Source organism: Orycteropus afer, unplaced genomic scaffold (genome assembly GCF_000298275.1).
Source record: "Orycteropus afer afer isolate SDZICR_OR568_19922 unplaced genomic scaffold, OryAfe1.0 scaffold00454, whole genome shotgun sequence".
Taxonomy (NCBI): Eukaryota; Metazoa; Chordata; class Mammalia; order Tubulidentata; family Orycteropodidae; genus Orycteropus; species Orycteropus afer.
Window position 1 is genome coordinate 1807075 of NW_006922041.1, and position 16905 is coordinate 1823979.

The window sequence follows — 16905 nt, forward strand, 5'->3', positions numbered from 1 at the left end:
TTTTTTTTGGCGGGGGGGATAACTGAAATAACAGTAAATGAAAGAAATACAATGAATTTGGGATATATTTTGGAGCTAAAAAAGTTTCTGTTGAACTCTAATTCATGGGAACCCCCTCTGTTACTGAGTAGAACCGCATTCCATAGGGTTTTCATGTCTGTGAATTTTCAGAGGTATATCCCTCAGTCTTTCTTCTGAGGCACTTCTGGGTGAGTTCATGTTGCATATCTTTTGGCATAGTCAAACACTAACCATCTGTACCACCTAGAGAATCCTACAGAACAAGCTATGTTTTTTTTTTTTCTTCAGATATGGACACATGGCAATTCTTGTAGAAAGAACTCTGAATTAATTAGTTGATGCAGATGTAAGTTTCAGCTCTGTTATCTTTCAATTGTGTGGTCACACAAATTGCTTAATCTCTATGACCTTTAATATCTTTTAAAAGAGCTAATTAGACTTATTTTATCTAGCTCACAGTTTCAAGAAAAAGATTGTATTAGATAACATGTAGAAGTACTTTATAAATTGTTATGTATTACAGATATTAAAATTATTATTAAATACATCATTAAAACCTTATGAAGGGCACCCAGAATGCTCCTGGAAAGCGAGAATGACTGACTTCATCTCACCTACTTTGGTCATGTTATCAGAAGGGACCTTTCCTTGGAGAAGGATGTCATACTTGGTAAGGTGGAGGGTCCATGAAAGAGGGGAAGACCCTTAATGAGATGGATTGACATAGTGGCTGTAGCAGTGGGCTCAAATATAGCAAGGATTGTGGAGCTGGCTCAAGAACAGGGAGTCTAGAGAAAAGACTTGCTCACAGTTGAGAAGAAAAATGCTGCACCACTTTCACCTTATTGATATTTTTATTCTAAAAAGAAGAGAGAGAGAAAAAAGGACAGGTTTTGGAAAAATAGCACCAAAAAAAAGTATAGCAATGAGACAAAGGGCCAGAACACTCTTGTTGAAATCTGAGTTTTACTATCATTTCAAAATTTGATTAAACCCTAAGATGGTAGATAATACTGCAGATAGTAATATAATTTTGGGACAAAATTGTTTAACTTACTGGAAAAGATCTTTGGGATAACATCTTTATTTTATCCTCATTCTGAGTTGAGGTTTGTTTGGAGGTTGAGTTGAGGTTCATTTTACAAAGCTCTGATTGACTGAATACTATTGTTGCTGTTGCTATGTGCCATCGAGTTGACTCTGACTCATAGTAACCTTATACACAATGGAATGAAACACTTCCCAGTCCTGTGCCAGCCTCATTATCCCTATTATACTTGAGCCCATCATTGCAGCCACAGTGTCTATCCATCTCATTGAAGGCCTTCCCCTCTTTCATTGACCCTCCACTTTACCAAGCATGACATCCTTCTCTAGAGAATGGTCCCTTCTAACAGCATGACTAAAATAGGTGAGATGAAGTTGGCCATTCTCGCGTCCAAGGAGCATCCTGGCTGAACTTCTTTCAGGACAGATTTGTTACTCTTTTAGCAGTCCATCGTCCTTTCAGCATTCTTCATCAACACACAACTCAAAAGCATCAACTCTTCTTTGATCTTCCTTATTCATTGTGCAGCTCTCACATGCATATGAGGCAATTGAAAATACCATGGCTTGGGTTAGGCACATCCTAGTCTTCAAGGAGACATCTTTGATCTTCAGCACTTGAAAGAGGTCTTTTGTAGCAGATTTGCCCAATGCAATACGTCTGTTGATGTCTTGACTGCTGCTTCCATTGGCATTGATTATAGAATGAAGTAATGTGAAGTCTTTGACAACTTCGATCTTTTCTCCATCTATCATGATGCTGCTTATTGGTCCAACTGTGAGGATTTTTATTTTCTTTATATTGAGTTGTAATCTATACTGTAGATTATAGTCTTCAATTTTCATCAGTAAGTGATCTAAGTCATCCTCACTTTCAGCAAGTAAAGTTGTGCCATCTGAGTATTTCAGGTTGTTAATAAGCCTTCCTCCAGTCCTGATGGAGGACAGGAACTGGACAGGAAGGTGAGAGGTGGAAGCAGATGGCTTTTTGGGGGGCCAGAATTGGTAGGGAAGGCCAGGAGATAGCAACAGATGGCTTTCTGGAATACTGGAACTGGTAGGGAAGGCCGGGAAGCAGTAATGGAGCAATTTGGAACAGCTAAGGGAGACAAACTCATCTGTCTCCCTTTTGTTGTCTCCCAAGCCATTGTTGTCCTGTGGTGACTTATGTGTTGCTATGAGTCTGGAGGCTGCATGTTTCAAGTGCCAACAGGGTTAGCCATGGAGAACAGGTTTCAGTAGAGCTTCCAGCCTAAGACAGACTCGGCAGAAGGAAGAGAACATCCAATTCTCAAAGAATTGACCAGTGAAAATCTTATAAATAGTGGTGAAACACTGAATGAATATTGAAGAACCTATATTTGTCTGTTTGCAGAATGGCATAGAACACACCAAAAGCACAGTAGATACTCAATAAAAACTGAATCAGTAGAGAAGTAGCACTGAATTTTTTGATTCTGGAATGACCCTGTTGTATGCTATACTCAAGGAAGCATCTTGATTAGCTCAGTGGATGATCAGCATGGATCAGCTTTAGAAGAGCAGAAGTCAAACAGAAATGATAGCTCTTGGCCATGTTCCATTTCCTAATTTGCCTCCAATATCTGCATATCTATGATGCCATAAATATGTACTAAATAAAATGTAATCAGAAAAAAAATGAATCACTTCTCCTAGTGCAGTATCTCAGTGGGTGGATTTAGCCCTTGGGGAGCCTGAATAATTAATTCAAATATTTACTAGGTACTTACTATGTGCCTGATACTGTGGATGTTGACTGGTGTCCAATCTGATTTTGAGCAAATGCTTAACATCCAAAAATTCACTGAAAACTAGACCTAGCCAAATGGACAGATTTTTAAGGCTAGAAATAAGTATGTTGAAATGTAGCCAGATTCAGCATCTCTAAATTCTTGAATGCCGTCTCAGCAGAAATCACCACAATAGATTCAAAACTGAGTGGTACATGGAAAACCAGCCCCCCCCGCCCCAACAAAAAAAGCACTTTCTCTATTACTAGCTAGGTTTAACTCTAAATTCTATTTGTTTAATCTTTTGCCCTGGAGTACCATATGTGAACCTCTAGAGCTTTTAGATCAGGCTGAGTTACTTCAAATATAGACTAGGTGAAACTTAATGTCTATGATATAAAATCTGTAAGATGAGGGTCACATCTGCTGGCTTATCCCTATATCCTTAACATCTACCACAGAAACTGAGCTTAGTAAAATTTTTGTTTAGTGAAAGAATGAAGGGGTTTGGCTCTCCCAGAATCTCTTTTCAGTAGGCCATCATGGTAGGGATGTGGCAAAGATCTGAGATGAAGTCTTGGCTTCCTCAGAGGGATGAAGCCATGAAGATTTAGGAGTCACTCATTCTAATTCCCTCATTGAATGGATACAAGTGACGAGTTCCAGTGAAAGGCAATGTTACTGAAGGTCACATACCTGTGCAGTGGCAGAATTTCTAAGCTCATTCTATCTTTCTACTGGATGATAGTGTCATTGGAAAGAATTCGTAGACAGATTTCTGGGTCATGAAACTCAGTGTAGTCCCTTTAAAAAGGAATATATTATATCCATGAGAGGGCAGAAGCTGGATCATTAAGAGTAAACATGTACCTAGTAATAATGATACTCTTTTCTAAAAAAATAAAAATCATTCTTATGATTTTTAAGTCATATTTTTCAATAGGTCTATGGATCCTGAGTTTGAAGTTTTTCTATATAGGCATACATGGAGAGAAATATGTAGTGTTAAATACAATGATATAGTATTAGAGATCTCTGGGTGGTAGAATTTTAGGTGATAGAAATTTATTATTCATAGTAAATGAATAATAAATTTGGTTCTGTGACCATTTTAGTCAGCACATTCATCATTTGGTAGAGAATTGATATATGAATATTCAAACTTTTACAGATAAACTTCTATATGTGTATATAAATATAAAACAGTGCCAGGTCTGGCATATAATAAGTGTTCAATACATTTTTTAATGTTTAATATATGATTTATAAATATACACAAACATACCCTCTTAGACTGTTTAATCAATAAGTTGTTATATACTTTAGATAATTAAAAATGGACTAATTCAGATTTTGTCTATCTGATGAAAACATTTATTTTAAATTTATGAGTATGAAGTTTTAACTTGGCTAGATATTTTATAGTTGAACAGATTATACTATCTAAAATTGATCTTGTTGCCTCAAGCATTCTGGGTTTTATGAAAATCTCATGTTTTTTATATGGCTTTATACATACATCTGAGAATATTCCAAATTGAGTAATTTAAAGAGAAAAACAAACATTGTTTTTGAGTCTATTCTGCCTCATAGTGACCCTATACAACAGAGTAAAGCTTCATAGAGTTTCCAAAGCTGTCAATCTTTATGTAAGCAGACTGCTACATCTTTCTCTGCTGGGAGTGGCTGGTGGGTCCACATAGCGTTCGTTTTGCATAGCATACAAATGTTTAACCACTGCAACACCACAACTCCTCTAAAAAGAAAAACAAGGCTGATATTTTTTTTAATGGGGTCAGCTTGTTTCTCACTGAAGGGTATAGCTACCAAAGCATTAAGTACAAAATAATTATCACCTTGATTATTTTTATAAAAGCTTTCTATAACATTCATTTCCAAACACCCTCTATTTTCTCCTGTTTGTAGCTAGCCAAAGATAGAGGAAAAAAAGATAGAAAGAGATATTGTCCAACACAGCTATTCTTAGACAGTTCTCTCAGGTGGTTAATCACCAGGATTAATTAGCAGGCAGATACTGTGAGAACCTGATCTTTTTCCTTGATTCTTAGTCTTACATCACCAGGTATTTTCTAAAAACAGGCTGAGTACATCCATAAATTAAGAAGCAGAGCTTGTCCCTGAGGGAAGAATGCTCACAGGTATCCATTCAGACAGTAGGAGTCATGCTCTGAGTGCCGAGTGAGGCAGTGACTTGAACATACATTTGTTCCCACCCACACCTTCTCCCACTGACAAATGCTACAACTCTGTGGGCCAGAATTCTCTTCCAAAAACAAATAGATTTACAAAAAAAAGAAAAAGAAAATCCTGTCAGAGATGTAACACCTGCATTAAGTTGAATATCTAATTTTGCCCACGCCCCCAAAATAGTACTTTTCAAAGCAACCAAGAGTTGCTGTCTCAAAACTAGTGCGTGAGTCTAAATGGGTCCACAGCTGAACACATCTGGTCATGGGACTGGTAGGCTAGGAAACTTGAAAATGCTTGCTGGAATTGAATGAAGCATCCATTCTTTATAACTCCAAATGCAATGCTAGTTAAGGATACCACCTACATCCTGCCATTCTAATCTGGAGCTCCATATTCAAGAAGCATGACTAGATTTTCAATATATAACAACTCCAATATCTGGGTTTGCATAAAACATCATCATTCACTTTTTCAACAAACATTTTTGAAGCTGTGCTTGATCTGTGTGGGTAAGGAAGAAGAGACATTACCAAATAAATATGACTCATTTCTTTACCTATGGACCTTAGGATTGGACGTATTCATTATTTTTATGTATTTACTTGGATACACAATCAACAATCATGGTAGCAGTAGTCAAGAAATTAAACATTGTATTCCAGTGGCCAAACCTTCTACAAAAGACCTCTTTAAAAGGTTGAAGAGCAAAGATGTCACTTTGAAGATTAAGGTGCAACTAACCCAAGCCATGTTATCACCTCATACACATGTGCAAGCTGGACAATGAATAACGAAGACTAAAGAAGAACTGATGCTATTGAATTGTGGCAAGAATACTGTGGCAGGAATTGTGAAAGAATACTGAAAATACCATGGACTTCCAGAAGAGCAAACGGATTTGTCCTTGAAGAAGTGCAGCTGGAATGCTCCTTAGAAGTAAGAATGGCCACACTCTATCTCACCTTCTTTAGTCATATTGTCAGAAGGGACCAGTCCCTGGAGAATACTACCATTCTTGGAGTGAAGCGTCACAGAAAAAGGGGAAGACCCTCAACAAGAGGGATTGACACAGTGGCTACAATGATGGGCTCATGCATAGCAAGGATTGTGATGATGGTGCAGGAGTAGGCAATGTTTTGTTCTGGTGTATAGAGGGTTGCCATGAGTCAGAATCAACTTGACTGAACCTAACAACAACATTAATTTATACAATCATGATTTTGAACAGGATTGTTGTTGTTGTTGTTATGTGACGTGGAGTTGGACCCGACTCATAGCGACCCCTCCTTGGGTTTCCCAGGCAGTATCACTACGGAAGTAGATTGTCCAAACTCCCTTCCAAGGAGTGGCTGGTGGGTTTGAACCGCCAGCCTTCTGGTTAGCAGTCAAATGCCTTAGGCACTGCGCTACCAGAGCTACCTTCGAACAGGATAGGAGATCTTTACCTTGGATATCAGAGGCATTACAATTACATAAAATATACAGAACTAGGATATTCACTTCTACATGATTTATGTTAGAAGTCTTTGTACAAGGGACTATGCTAGTCATTCTGAGAGAGGCTTTGTTTTTCCCCATGTTACTCACTCTGGCTTGTTTATTTGTAATTGTCAAACGGATCAGAAACTTAGATATTTTTGGATTAAAGAGCCAAGCTAAACCATAGTCTCCATGAAGAATGGAAGAACAGTCAGACCGCTTCCAGGGAATGCATTGCAAAATCATAAAAAAAAAAAAAAAAAAAACAACCCTCTATTTGCAAGTGTTATACCTTATTTGAAGTATCAGAAATGATAGTTCTGGCATATTTCTCAATACAAAATAGATTTAGTACATGTCACACATGTGCTTCTTAGAAGCTCAAAGAACTTTGTAATATCACATAATATTTTCACATAATCACAATGTTTCTCTTTGCAATTATTTTTTTAGAAAAAGCAAGAAGTATTTGAGGAGAGATATTAATATTTCATATTACCGAACAATCTAGGCACTCAAGTTTTGGTTAGATTCTCTTATGAATATCTCAAAATTATTTCTGAATGTAAAATACAAGTTAATTAAGAAAATAAATACAATGTGATAAAGCAGTTAACATATGTGCCAGGCATTTTACACATTTATATAATTTTACAACAACTTGTTTGTGACTGTGATAAGGGCTGTCCTTCAAATATTTCCAGTTCTCCTCCAAGGTATATGATAAAATTGTACTTTTCTGCCCTCTTTAACTTGGGTGAGGCCGTATGACTTTCTTTGGCCCGTTAGATATAAGGAGTTAAGCCAAGCCAGTGCACAATCAACCACTTTCACTTTCCCTCCTCTATAATGATAAAACATTTTTATGTGGCTACTCTGTAACCCACCACTCATCTATTGGTTGTACTGTGGTGGCTTTTGTGTTGCTATGATGCTGGAAGCTGTGCCACCAGTATTTCCACTATCAGTAGGATCACTAAGAGGATGTGAAATGAGGGATATCATTGCTGATCTCAGATGGATCTTGACTGAAAGCAAAGGATACCAGAAAGATGTCTACTTCTGTTTTATTAACTATGCAAAAACCTTTGATTGTGTGGATCATAACAAATTATGGATAACTTTGAGAAAAATAGAAATTCTATAACATTTAATTGTGCTCATGAGAAACCTGTACATAGAGCAGGAGGCTGTCATTTGAACAGAACAAGGAGATACAGCATGGTTTAAAATCAGGAAGGGGGTGTGTTGGGGTTGTATCTTTTCACCATACTTATTCAACCTGTATGCTAAGCAAATAATCCAAGAACCTGGACTATATGAAGAAGAATATGGCATCAGGATTGGAGGAAGATGCATTAAGAACTTGCGATATGCAGATGACATAACATTACTTGCTGAAAGTGAAGATGACTTGAAGTACTTACTGATGAAGATTAAAGACTATAGTTTGCAGTATGGATTATACCTCAAAATAAAGAAAATGAAAATCCTCACAACTGGACCAATAAGCAGCATCACGATAAATGGAGAAAAGATTGAAGTAGTCAAAGATTTCATATTATTGTTTCCACAACCAACTCCAATGGAAGCAGCAGTGAAGAAATCTGATGATATATTGCACTGGACAAATATACTCAAAGACCTATTTAAAGTGCTGAGGAGAAAAGATATGTCTTTGAAGACTAAGGTCCACTTAACCCAAGCCATGATATTTTCTATAGCTTCATGCATGTGAAAGCTGAACAACGAATAAAGACGACCAAAGAAGAGTTGATGCTTTTGAGTTGTGCTGTTGGCAAAGAATACTGGAAATACCATGGACTGCCAGAAGAGTCTGTCCTGGAAGAAGTGCAGCCAGAATGCTCCTTGGAAGTGAGAATGGCCAGACTTCACCTCATCTACTTTGGTCATATTGTCAGAAGGAACCATTTCCTGGAGAAGGATATCATGCTTAGTAACGTGGAGGATCAGCGAAAAAGGGAAAGGCCCTCAAGAATATGGATTGACACAGTGGCTGCGAGCATGGGCTCAAGTATAGCAAGGATTGTGAGGCTGGTGAATGACTGGGTAGTGTTTCATTCTGTTGTACATGGGGTTGCTATGAGTTGGAGCCAACTTGATGGCACCTAATAACAACAACAGCAACAGGATCACCTGTGGTGGACAGGTTTCAGTGGAGCATTCAGACAAACTAGGGAGAAAAGCCAGGCTATATACTTCCAAAAATCACCCAAGGAAAACTATGGATCACAACCCAATGTTATCCAATATAGTGCTGGTAATCATCAGGAAAGATGATGATGGCACAGATCCTGGTGTCATTTCATTCTATTTTACAGTGGGTTGTGTGAATTGGAATAGACTGCATGGCAACTAACAACAACAACTCTTTTGGCAAGGGTCCCAGACTGAGGAAGAATGAATCAGAGGCCTTAACTGACCCACAAAGGACATAGTTCTTGATGAGTAAGAGAGAAAAAAAAATATATTACCTTTATTATATATTATCTCTAAGACTTTGGATAAGACTTTGGAATTGTTTGTTACTACAGCATAACCTATCCTGACCTATCTTACTTAATAGGCTATAATGGAGTTATTATCTATATTTGCTAATGGGAACTTGGAGGCTCAGTTATATTTTCTAACTTGTTCAAGGTCTGGAAATCAATAAAACACTGAACTATGATTTGAATTCAATTCTCTCTTTCTTTAGAATCCAACACTGCACCATTAAGCTTATTTCACTAAATGACTTTAACTGTTGTTGTTAGGTGCCATTGAGTTGGTTCTGATTCATAGTGATCCTTTGCACAACAGAATAAAACACTGCCCAGTCCTGTACCATCCTCACACTACTTGGTGTATTTGAGCCCAGTGTTGCAGCCACTGTGTCAATCTATCTCATTGGAGGTCTTCTTTTTCACTTACTCTCTACTTGACCATGTTTGATATTCTTCTCTGTGGACTGGTCCCTCCTGATAAAACATGTCCAAAGTATGTAAGATGAAGTCTTGTCATCATTGCTTCTAAGGATCGTTCTTGCTTGCTATAATGTAACTGTTATGAAATCTGTCTTGGATTTTGGTGGTTAGAAAAGACTTATGGTAATACTTTGCTATTTTGGGATATTTTTCTGAAGATAAACTAAGATAGTAAAAAATTCTGCACTTTCATACTACTTTATGATTAACAAAGCATTTTCACTAATATTATCTCTTTATAGCCTGAAAATAAACCTGTGACTTAGGCAAGACAGCTATAATTATTTATGTTGCTATAGGAAAAGAAAACTGAGGCTCATAAAATTAATAATTAGTTGGCATGCTCAAGGTCATATAGCTAGACAATGCCAAATTCTGGGACAAAAACTTTAGTCTCAAGAATTATTCTGCAAAGACAGCAGGAGGGAGGTCTATAGAGGTAGTAGTGTTCATTTCTGCCGTGATAAGAAGCCCGTTTGTTAAATTGAGCTCTGCAAATAATTTGCAATTTTATTTTGTAATCAGGAGCATTGATAACACTTTCAAATCACTGTTCATTGCAACCAGTTCTAAAAATAGAACTGATTAGCGTTGCCATAAGAATAGTAGAACTTTTCAGGCTTAGAATGTGAAATGATGCCTGTTAAGAAAATAACCCAAACTAAGTCCTACACTAAAAAGAAAATATTTTAAAGTAGAATTCATTTCTGATCCTTTAAGTATCACTTTGAAATTTTCAAAAGGGAGATTATCAAGAAGGAACAACTTAAATATTTCAAGGAAACTAACTCACTAGACCTAGGTGTTAAAGAAAACGTACCAACAATTTGACAGTATACAATTGCCAACACATGCACAAGTTTAGATTTCTTTCAACTTATAGATAGCAATTTGCTTCTCATTGTTGATTATAATTTTAAAGCTCTGTTTCAGTGGAAGGTTATTGATCATCAATTGAGAATAAGTTTGATCTAATGTTTCTTTTCATGTTATTTTTACTTTTACATGATCAGAGCCATGTTTCTAGCTTTCAGTTATTAAATGTTGTATAATAAAAAATGCTTAAGACATCACTTGAGTACAGGTGTATTTCAGAATGACATTTTTTATGGAATGTTCACAGATTTATTTTTGGAAACATTCTCTGAAAAGTAAATGAGAGACTTTAAAAAAAATTAACGAGGAATAAGCAAGAGAGATTGTTTTACTTGAATAAATTTTCATAACAACTAGCTGAGCCAGGACTCTGGAACCCAGAACTCTGAACTCCAAAATACCAACTCCTGTGTCATTGGGTCTCACTGCCTTCCAATAGTGAAGATATGTTATATTAGTACACCTTGGCTTAGTAGACCAGCAAGACAGATGCTAGTGTTTAGTCTGACATGTTAGGGGAGGAAGGTCTGCATATTTTATGTAACCAAGTGCTTTTATAGCACCAATGGAATTTCAAATATCATCTAAAGTCACAGTCAGATTAGCTCCAGAGACAGCAAAAAAACAAAGTTCTGAAGCACATATTTTTCAATTCCTTTAATAAGGAAGCTTGTATCCAAATTTCAAGTGTCAGACACTATGCTGATTCTGATTTTAGCACATCTCTGATGGAGTAACTGTAATAATTCTAGTAAGTGCTTTGAATTCATACGTTTGCATGATTTTTCTTTATCACCTTAACTTTATCAAACTCTTATTACTCAGGACTTTTGACCTTGTTTTTCATGTATTTTAAAATGACATTTTGAGCCTTTGTTTATATTCTTTTATGTATCCTTAAATATAAGTGTGTGTGTATCTGTCTACCTATCAAGGAGATCTAGTGATGTAGTGGTTAAAGCATTTGGCTGCTAACCAAAAGATCAGTGGTTTAAACCCACTAGCTGCTCCTTGGGAGAAAGATTATGCAATCTCCTTCCATAAAGATTTATAGCTTTGAAACACCTATGGGGCAGTTCTAATCTACCCTATAGGGTTGCTATGATTCCAAATTGACTTAATGGCAGTAGGACTTTTTTTTTTTCTTTTCTTTTTTTTTTTTTTTTTTAATCTATCATTCAACACACAGTTACATATGCATACATACATACAGGGATATATTGGAAAATAATGTAAATGACAAACAGTGAAAACATATTTTGAATTAAGTAATTCTACCTTTCAATGGCTACCTCAAAGGCTAACTTCCTCCAAGACATCTGTCCTTCAAATGACATTTATTGCTGGCTCCTCTGAACCCCTCAACAGTACATTCTTTTCATGGAACTTTTTTCAATTAACTCTGGGCTAATCATAACAAGAGGTTTCATTTCTTGATGTGCCAGGCACTACTTAATTGACTGAATCTCCACCTTAACCTGAGGATGTTGCTATTATGCTCTTCATTTTAAGGATGAGAAAATCTAAGACAATAAGAGTGAGTAACATTCTTAAGACCAAATAACAACAAAGTGCAGAGGGGCAATTTGAAATAAGATATGTCTGACTCCAGGGCCTCGTATGTGGTGTAGTCTCATTTATTCATTAATTTTAGAATATTTATTGAGCCTTATTTTGTGCTGCTTTTTATTCTCAGCATTAACTGGAAACTTAAGTAGTGAATGAGACAGCATAACAGCTGGCTTTATAACTAGACACCAATACCATTGGCATCTGACCTTATGCACATGATGAGTTACATTTGGAGAGAAACCCACCCACTTACTGATTAAAGAATTATTTACTGATTTTAAAGTGATGTTAACAGCTAAAAAGTGAAAGAGGAAATCTCACAAACAAGAGAGTTAGAGAGGAGGTCCCCTCAAATCTGCATATAAACTTCGAACAATTAACTCTGGACCAGGCATGTGTCAGCAGACTCTAAGCTGACCTAGGATAAAAGAACTAATTAGAAATTTCAGAGAGTGCTAGATAGTTTTGGACTGTAAGTTCATCATATCAACAGCCTGATAAAAAGCAACAACAATAACAACAACAAAATAAAATACTCTCAAGAGCAACAGAATCCGTTCTTGATTATTTATCATTGGCATTATTTGTGACAAAATCTAAAATACAACACAAGAAGAAGCTGAAAAACCTATCGTCTACTCCAGAGAAGAGAAAATCAAGGGAAACCAACCCAAAGATCACCCAGAATTTGAAATAAGCAATCATTTAAAAATAGTTATTAAAACTATGATGTCAAGGAAAATGAGCTCATTTTGAATAAAAAAGATAGGAAATTTTAGTAGAAAAAATAGAAACTGGAAAAAAGAATCAAATGGGAGACCTAGGAGTGAAAAATACAATATCTAAAGCAAAAAGAAACAAAAATCACTGGATAGTTTAACAGCAAATTTGAGGTGACAGAAGAAAGAGTCAATGAAGACATGTCAGTAGTTATTTTTCAGTGTGAAGAACAAAGTAGGGCTGAAGGAGAAAGATTCCAAAGTGATGACCAGGGACTCAATGACTTATGGCACAATACCAAAAGGTCCAACATGGATGTGATTATAGTCTTAGAGATAAAAGAGAGAGAGAATGGGACAGAAAAACTATTTTCCAAATTTGATGGAAAACAGGAATTATGTGCTTCAAGAAGGAAAATCCAGGATGGATGAATGCAAAGAAACCTATATGGTATATCACAGTCATAAATAATGGGAGAATAAATAAAATATATAATGGCAAGTTTTTTACATTTTACTTGAAGTAGACAATATTAACTCTAATTATACTGTGACAAAAAAAAAAAGGTATACTGTAATCATTAGAGGAAGGACACACACACACACACACATAAAGAAAACAGGAGTAGCTAAAAACTCATTAGAGAAACTGAGATAGAATTCTAGAAAATGTCCAAATAAAAAGAAGGCGAGAAGGAAGGAAAAGAAGGAAAAAAATAAAGGAGAAAAGTAGAAAATAAGTAGCAAACCATATGCCTAAATCTATCTATAGCAATAATTACATTAGATACAGATAGATTAAATACTTCAAACAAGCACATTGATTGTCAAGCTATATAAAAAAGCTAGACATAACTTTATGTTTTCTACAAAAATCACATGTCAAATATGAAGAAACAGATTGGTTGAAAATAAAATGATGGAAAAATAACTTCTACAAGCATTAATCATAAGACGGCTATCTTAATATGAAATATAGTAGATTTAAAGATCAAGTATATTATCATAAATGGAGACATTTCAAAGTGATACAAAAGTCAGTACATTGACAAGGCATGTTGTTGTTGTTGTTGTTGTTGTTGTTGTTATATGCTGTTGAGTCGGACCCAACTCATGGCGACCCCTCCTTGGGTTTCCGAGGCAGTAGCACTGCAGAAGTAGATTGCCCCATCTTCCTTCCTATCGACAAGGCATAGAAATACTTATATAGTGGCACTTAATAAAAGAGCTATAAAATACATGAAGCAAAATCTGAAAGAATTAATAGACAAGCAGGCAAATGTATTTGGAGTTTTAACAGCATTTTATGTAATTGAAAAAACAGTGAGACAAAAAATATAAATAATATCAGTAAAGGCATAGAAGATTTGAACAACATTATTGGTCACCTCATTCAAATTGACATATATAGAACACAGCATTCAATAACTTCAGAATACACACTATCTTCAAGTATATATGGTAGATTCATTAGGACAGACCATATGCTGGCTGGGCTATAAATCCAACTTTCAATACAATTCAAAGTTTTAAATCCTGATGATTGTGCTGTATGACAATCATGAAATTAAATTAGAAATCAGTGACAACCAGATATCTCAGAAATGCCCAATATCTGGAAATTCAGCAACACAAGACACTGTTAAGAAAATTTTAAGGTTCTGGTAAGATGGCGGAATAAGCAGACAAAAACTACACAGACTCTCTTCAACAAAGAAAAGGGGAACCAGTTAACACTGAGGCAGAAGATAATCCTGGAGACCTGAGCTTTGAAACGAAGAATATAGAAGTGGACTATACTCCAACTAGTAGAAGAACCTGCATGGAAACACAGAAAAAGGAGACATACTGAGCTGCGGTCTATCAGTGATCCTGAAGGCATGGATAGCTTGGATATTGCCAAGTGGTGTAAGGACCTAAGAATTAACCTAAAAGTCAGCCCTGATGGACAGGGGCTGCACAGATGGCTGCATGGAGAACTACAATGGTGGCGGGTGAATAGGAGGGGAAGAAGCGAAGAGAAAGGTGGGCTGAGTTGTGGACTTTTGGCTGTCTGGAAGATGCAGCCATTTTGAATGTTCAAAAGTGGTTTGACCATTTTAGATATTTAAAGTGACAGTGTTCTCTTAGATTCCAGGAGCCTAAGAATAGGCTTCACTTGCCAGGAACTGCAAGGACATTCCAGACAAAAATGACTGGAAAGGTGCGATAGTTGCTCTTATACCCCACACCCTCTTGGTGAATGGAGTTGTGGCCATCCCTCACTCTCACCCACCTTCTGGGCTGGCAGAAATTCCATCCCAGTGTGTGTGCTCTGACGGAGTCTGGGTGCTCTGGCCTGCCCTGCCCAGATTTTTTTTTTCCTAGTTTGTTTGTTTTTGTCTGTTTTTAAAATTATTATTATTGTTATTCTTTATTCTTCCTTTTCCATGTTCTAGTTTTCAGCTTTTTATCTCTTCCTTGTTCCTGGGTCCCACTTTTTTCTTTCTCATGCATAACCCCATTCTTTGTTTTTCTTTTGCATTTTTCCCATTTTTCTCCTTATTATTCTCTTACTCTCTTTTTTCTTATTGCTCCCTCCCCAGATATTGATTCTCTTTTTTTTCCTTTCTTTCATTCTTTTCTTTTCTTTTTCTGATGATTGTTCCTGTGTGTTCATGCAGTGTGTCTTTTGTCCACTTGCTTTCACTTTTTTGATGGTTTTTATTTCTTTTTAAATGTATTTTTAATTTATATTTTACTGTGATTTGGGTGAAAGTTTACAGAACAAATTCACTTTCCATACAGCAATTCACATACACTTTGTCTCATGATATTGACTACAATTCCCCACAATGCAGCAGCTCCCCACCACCTTCCTTCCCATAGTTACCTCTTCCCTGTGTCCTTCCCTCCATGAACTCCTGCCCCCAGAGCTGTGTCCCTGTGGATACACAGACCTTCTATTCCTCCGTGATTGTGCTCTCCAAGGAGTGTATCTACCTAGTGTAAATGTTCACCTCATATGCCTGTCTCTTGTTTGGCTGGAAACCACAGGTATGGGTTCAATTCCAGACCTGAATGGTAAGTAGGGGCCATAATCTCAATGGTTCCACCAGGCTCTATCAGACCAGAAAACCTGGTCCCCCCCCTTTTTTTCCAAATGATTTTGCATTTTGCTCCACACTGTTCTCCCACTCTATCCAGGATCTCTTACATAGATCTCCCTCTGAGTAGTTGACAGTGGTAGCCTGACACCATCTAGTTCTTCTGGTCTCATATTCATATAGGCTGAGGATCACATGGTATACCAGTCCCTTGGAGTGGTTCCATGAATCTTTGGTTTTCTTCATTCTTCTTTGCTCTGGATGAGGAGAGATCCAGCATTGCATCTAGATGGCTGCTTGAAAGCTTTTAAGATCCCAGTCACTACTTGCCAAAGTAGGATGTGGAACAATGTGCACCGTACACCTGGGGATTCTTACAGACCATAGTAATACAATTGTAGATACACTGTCTGCCAACCTTATATGTAGTCTTGAGCACACTCCCCCCTGCATAGACATACCTAATAGTTCAGCCTGTCTACCTGTATCTATCCACCTGTATATTGAAGGTAAGGATTGCCTTCACTGACAATGCAGTATTGTATGGGCAAAATGATTTATCTTTGTTGTCTGTACCTCCCAAGTACCTATCTATGTTTTCCTCTTCCTCAATGCCACTGTGTTGATCACTCACATTTGGTACATTGCCCTTCTCTTCACCCAAATCAATACTTGCCTCTACCTATCTAACAGTGTTCCCTTCATTCTGCTCCCACCCCTGGTAACTAACAATGAAAATTTCCTTCCATACATAAACCTTTACTTGACTTTTTACAATAATGAACTAATACAATATTTGTCCTTCTCTGATGTACTTATTCCACACTACATAATTTCATCCAAATTCATCCACGTTATGCAGCGCTTTGAAGATTCTACTCTATTCTTTAGGGTTGGATAGTATTCCATCATGTGTATGTACCAAAGTTTTGTTATCCATTCTTCAGTTGATGGCCACCTAGGTTGTTTCTATCTTTTGGCTATTGTAAATAATGCTGCAATGAACATGGGTGCACATATGGCTGTTCTTGTCCTGGCTCTCACTTCTTTCAAATATGATCCAGTAATGGAATTGCTGTATCAAATAGTATTTCTAATTCTAACTTTTTAAGAAATCACCATACTGCTGTCCACAGTGGTCATACCATTTTACAGT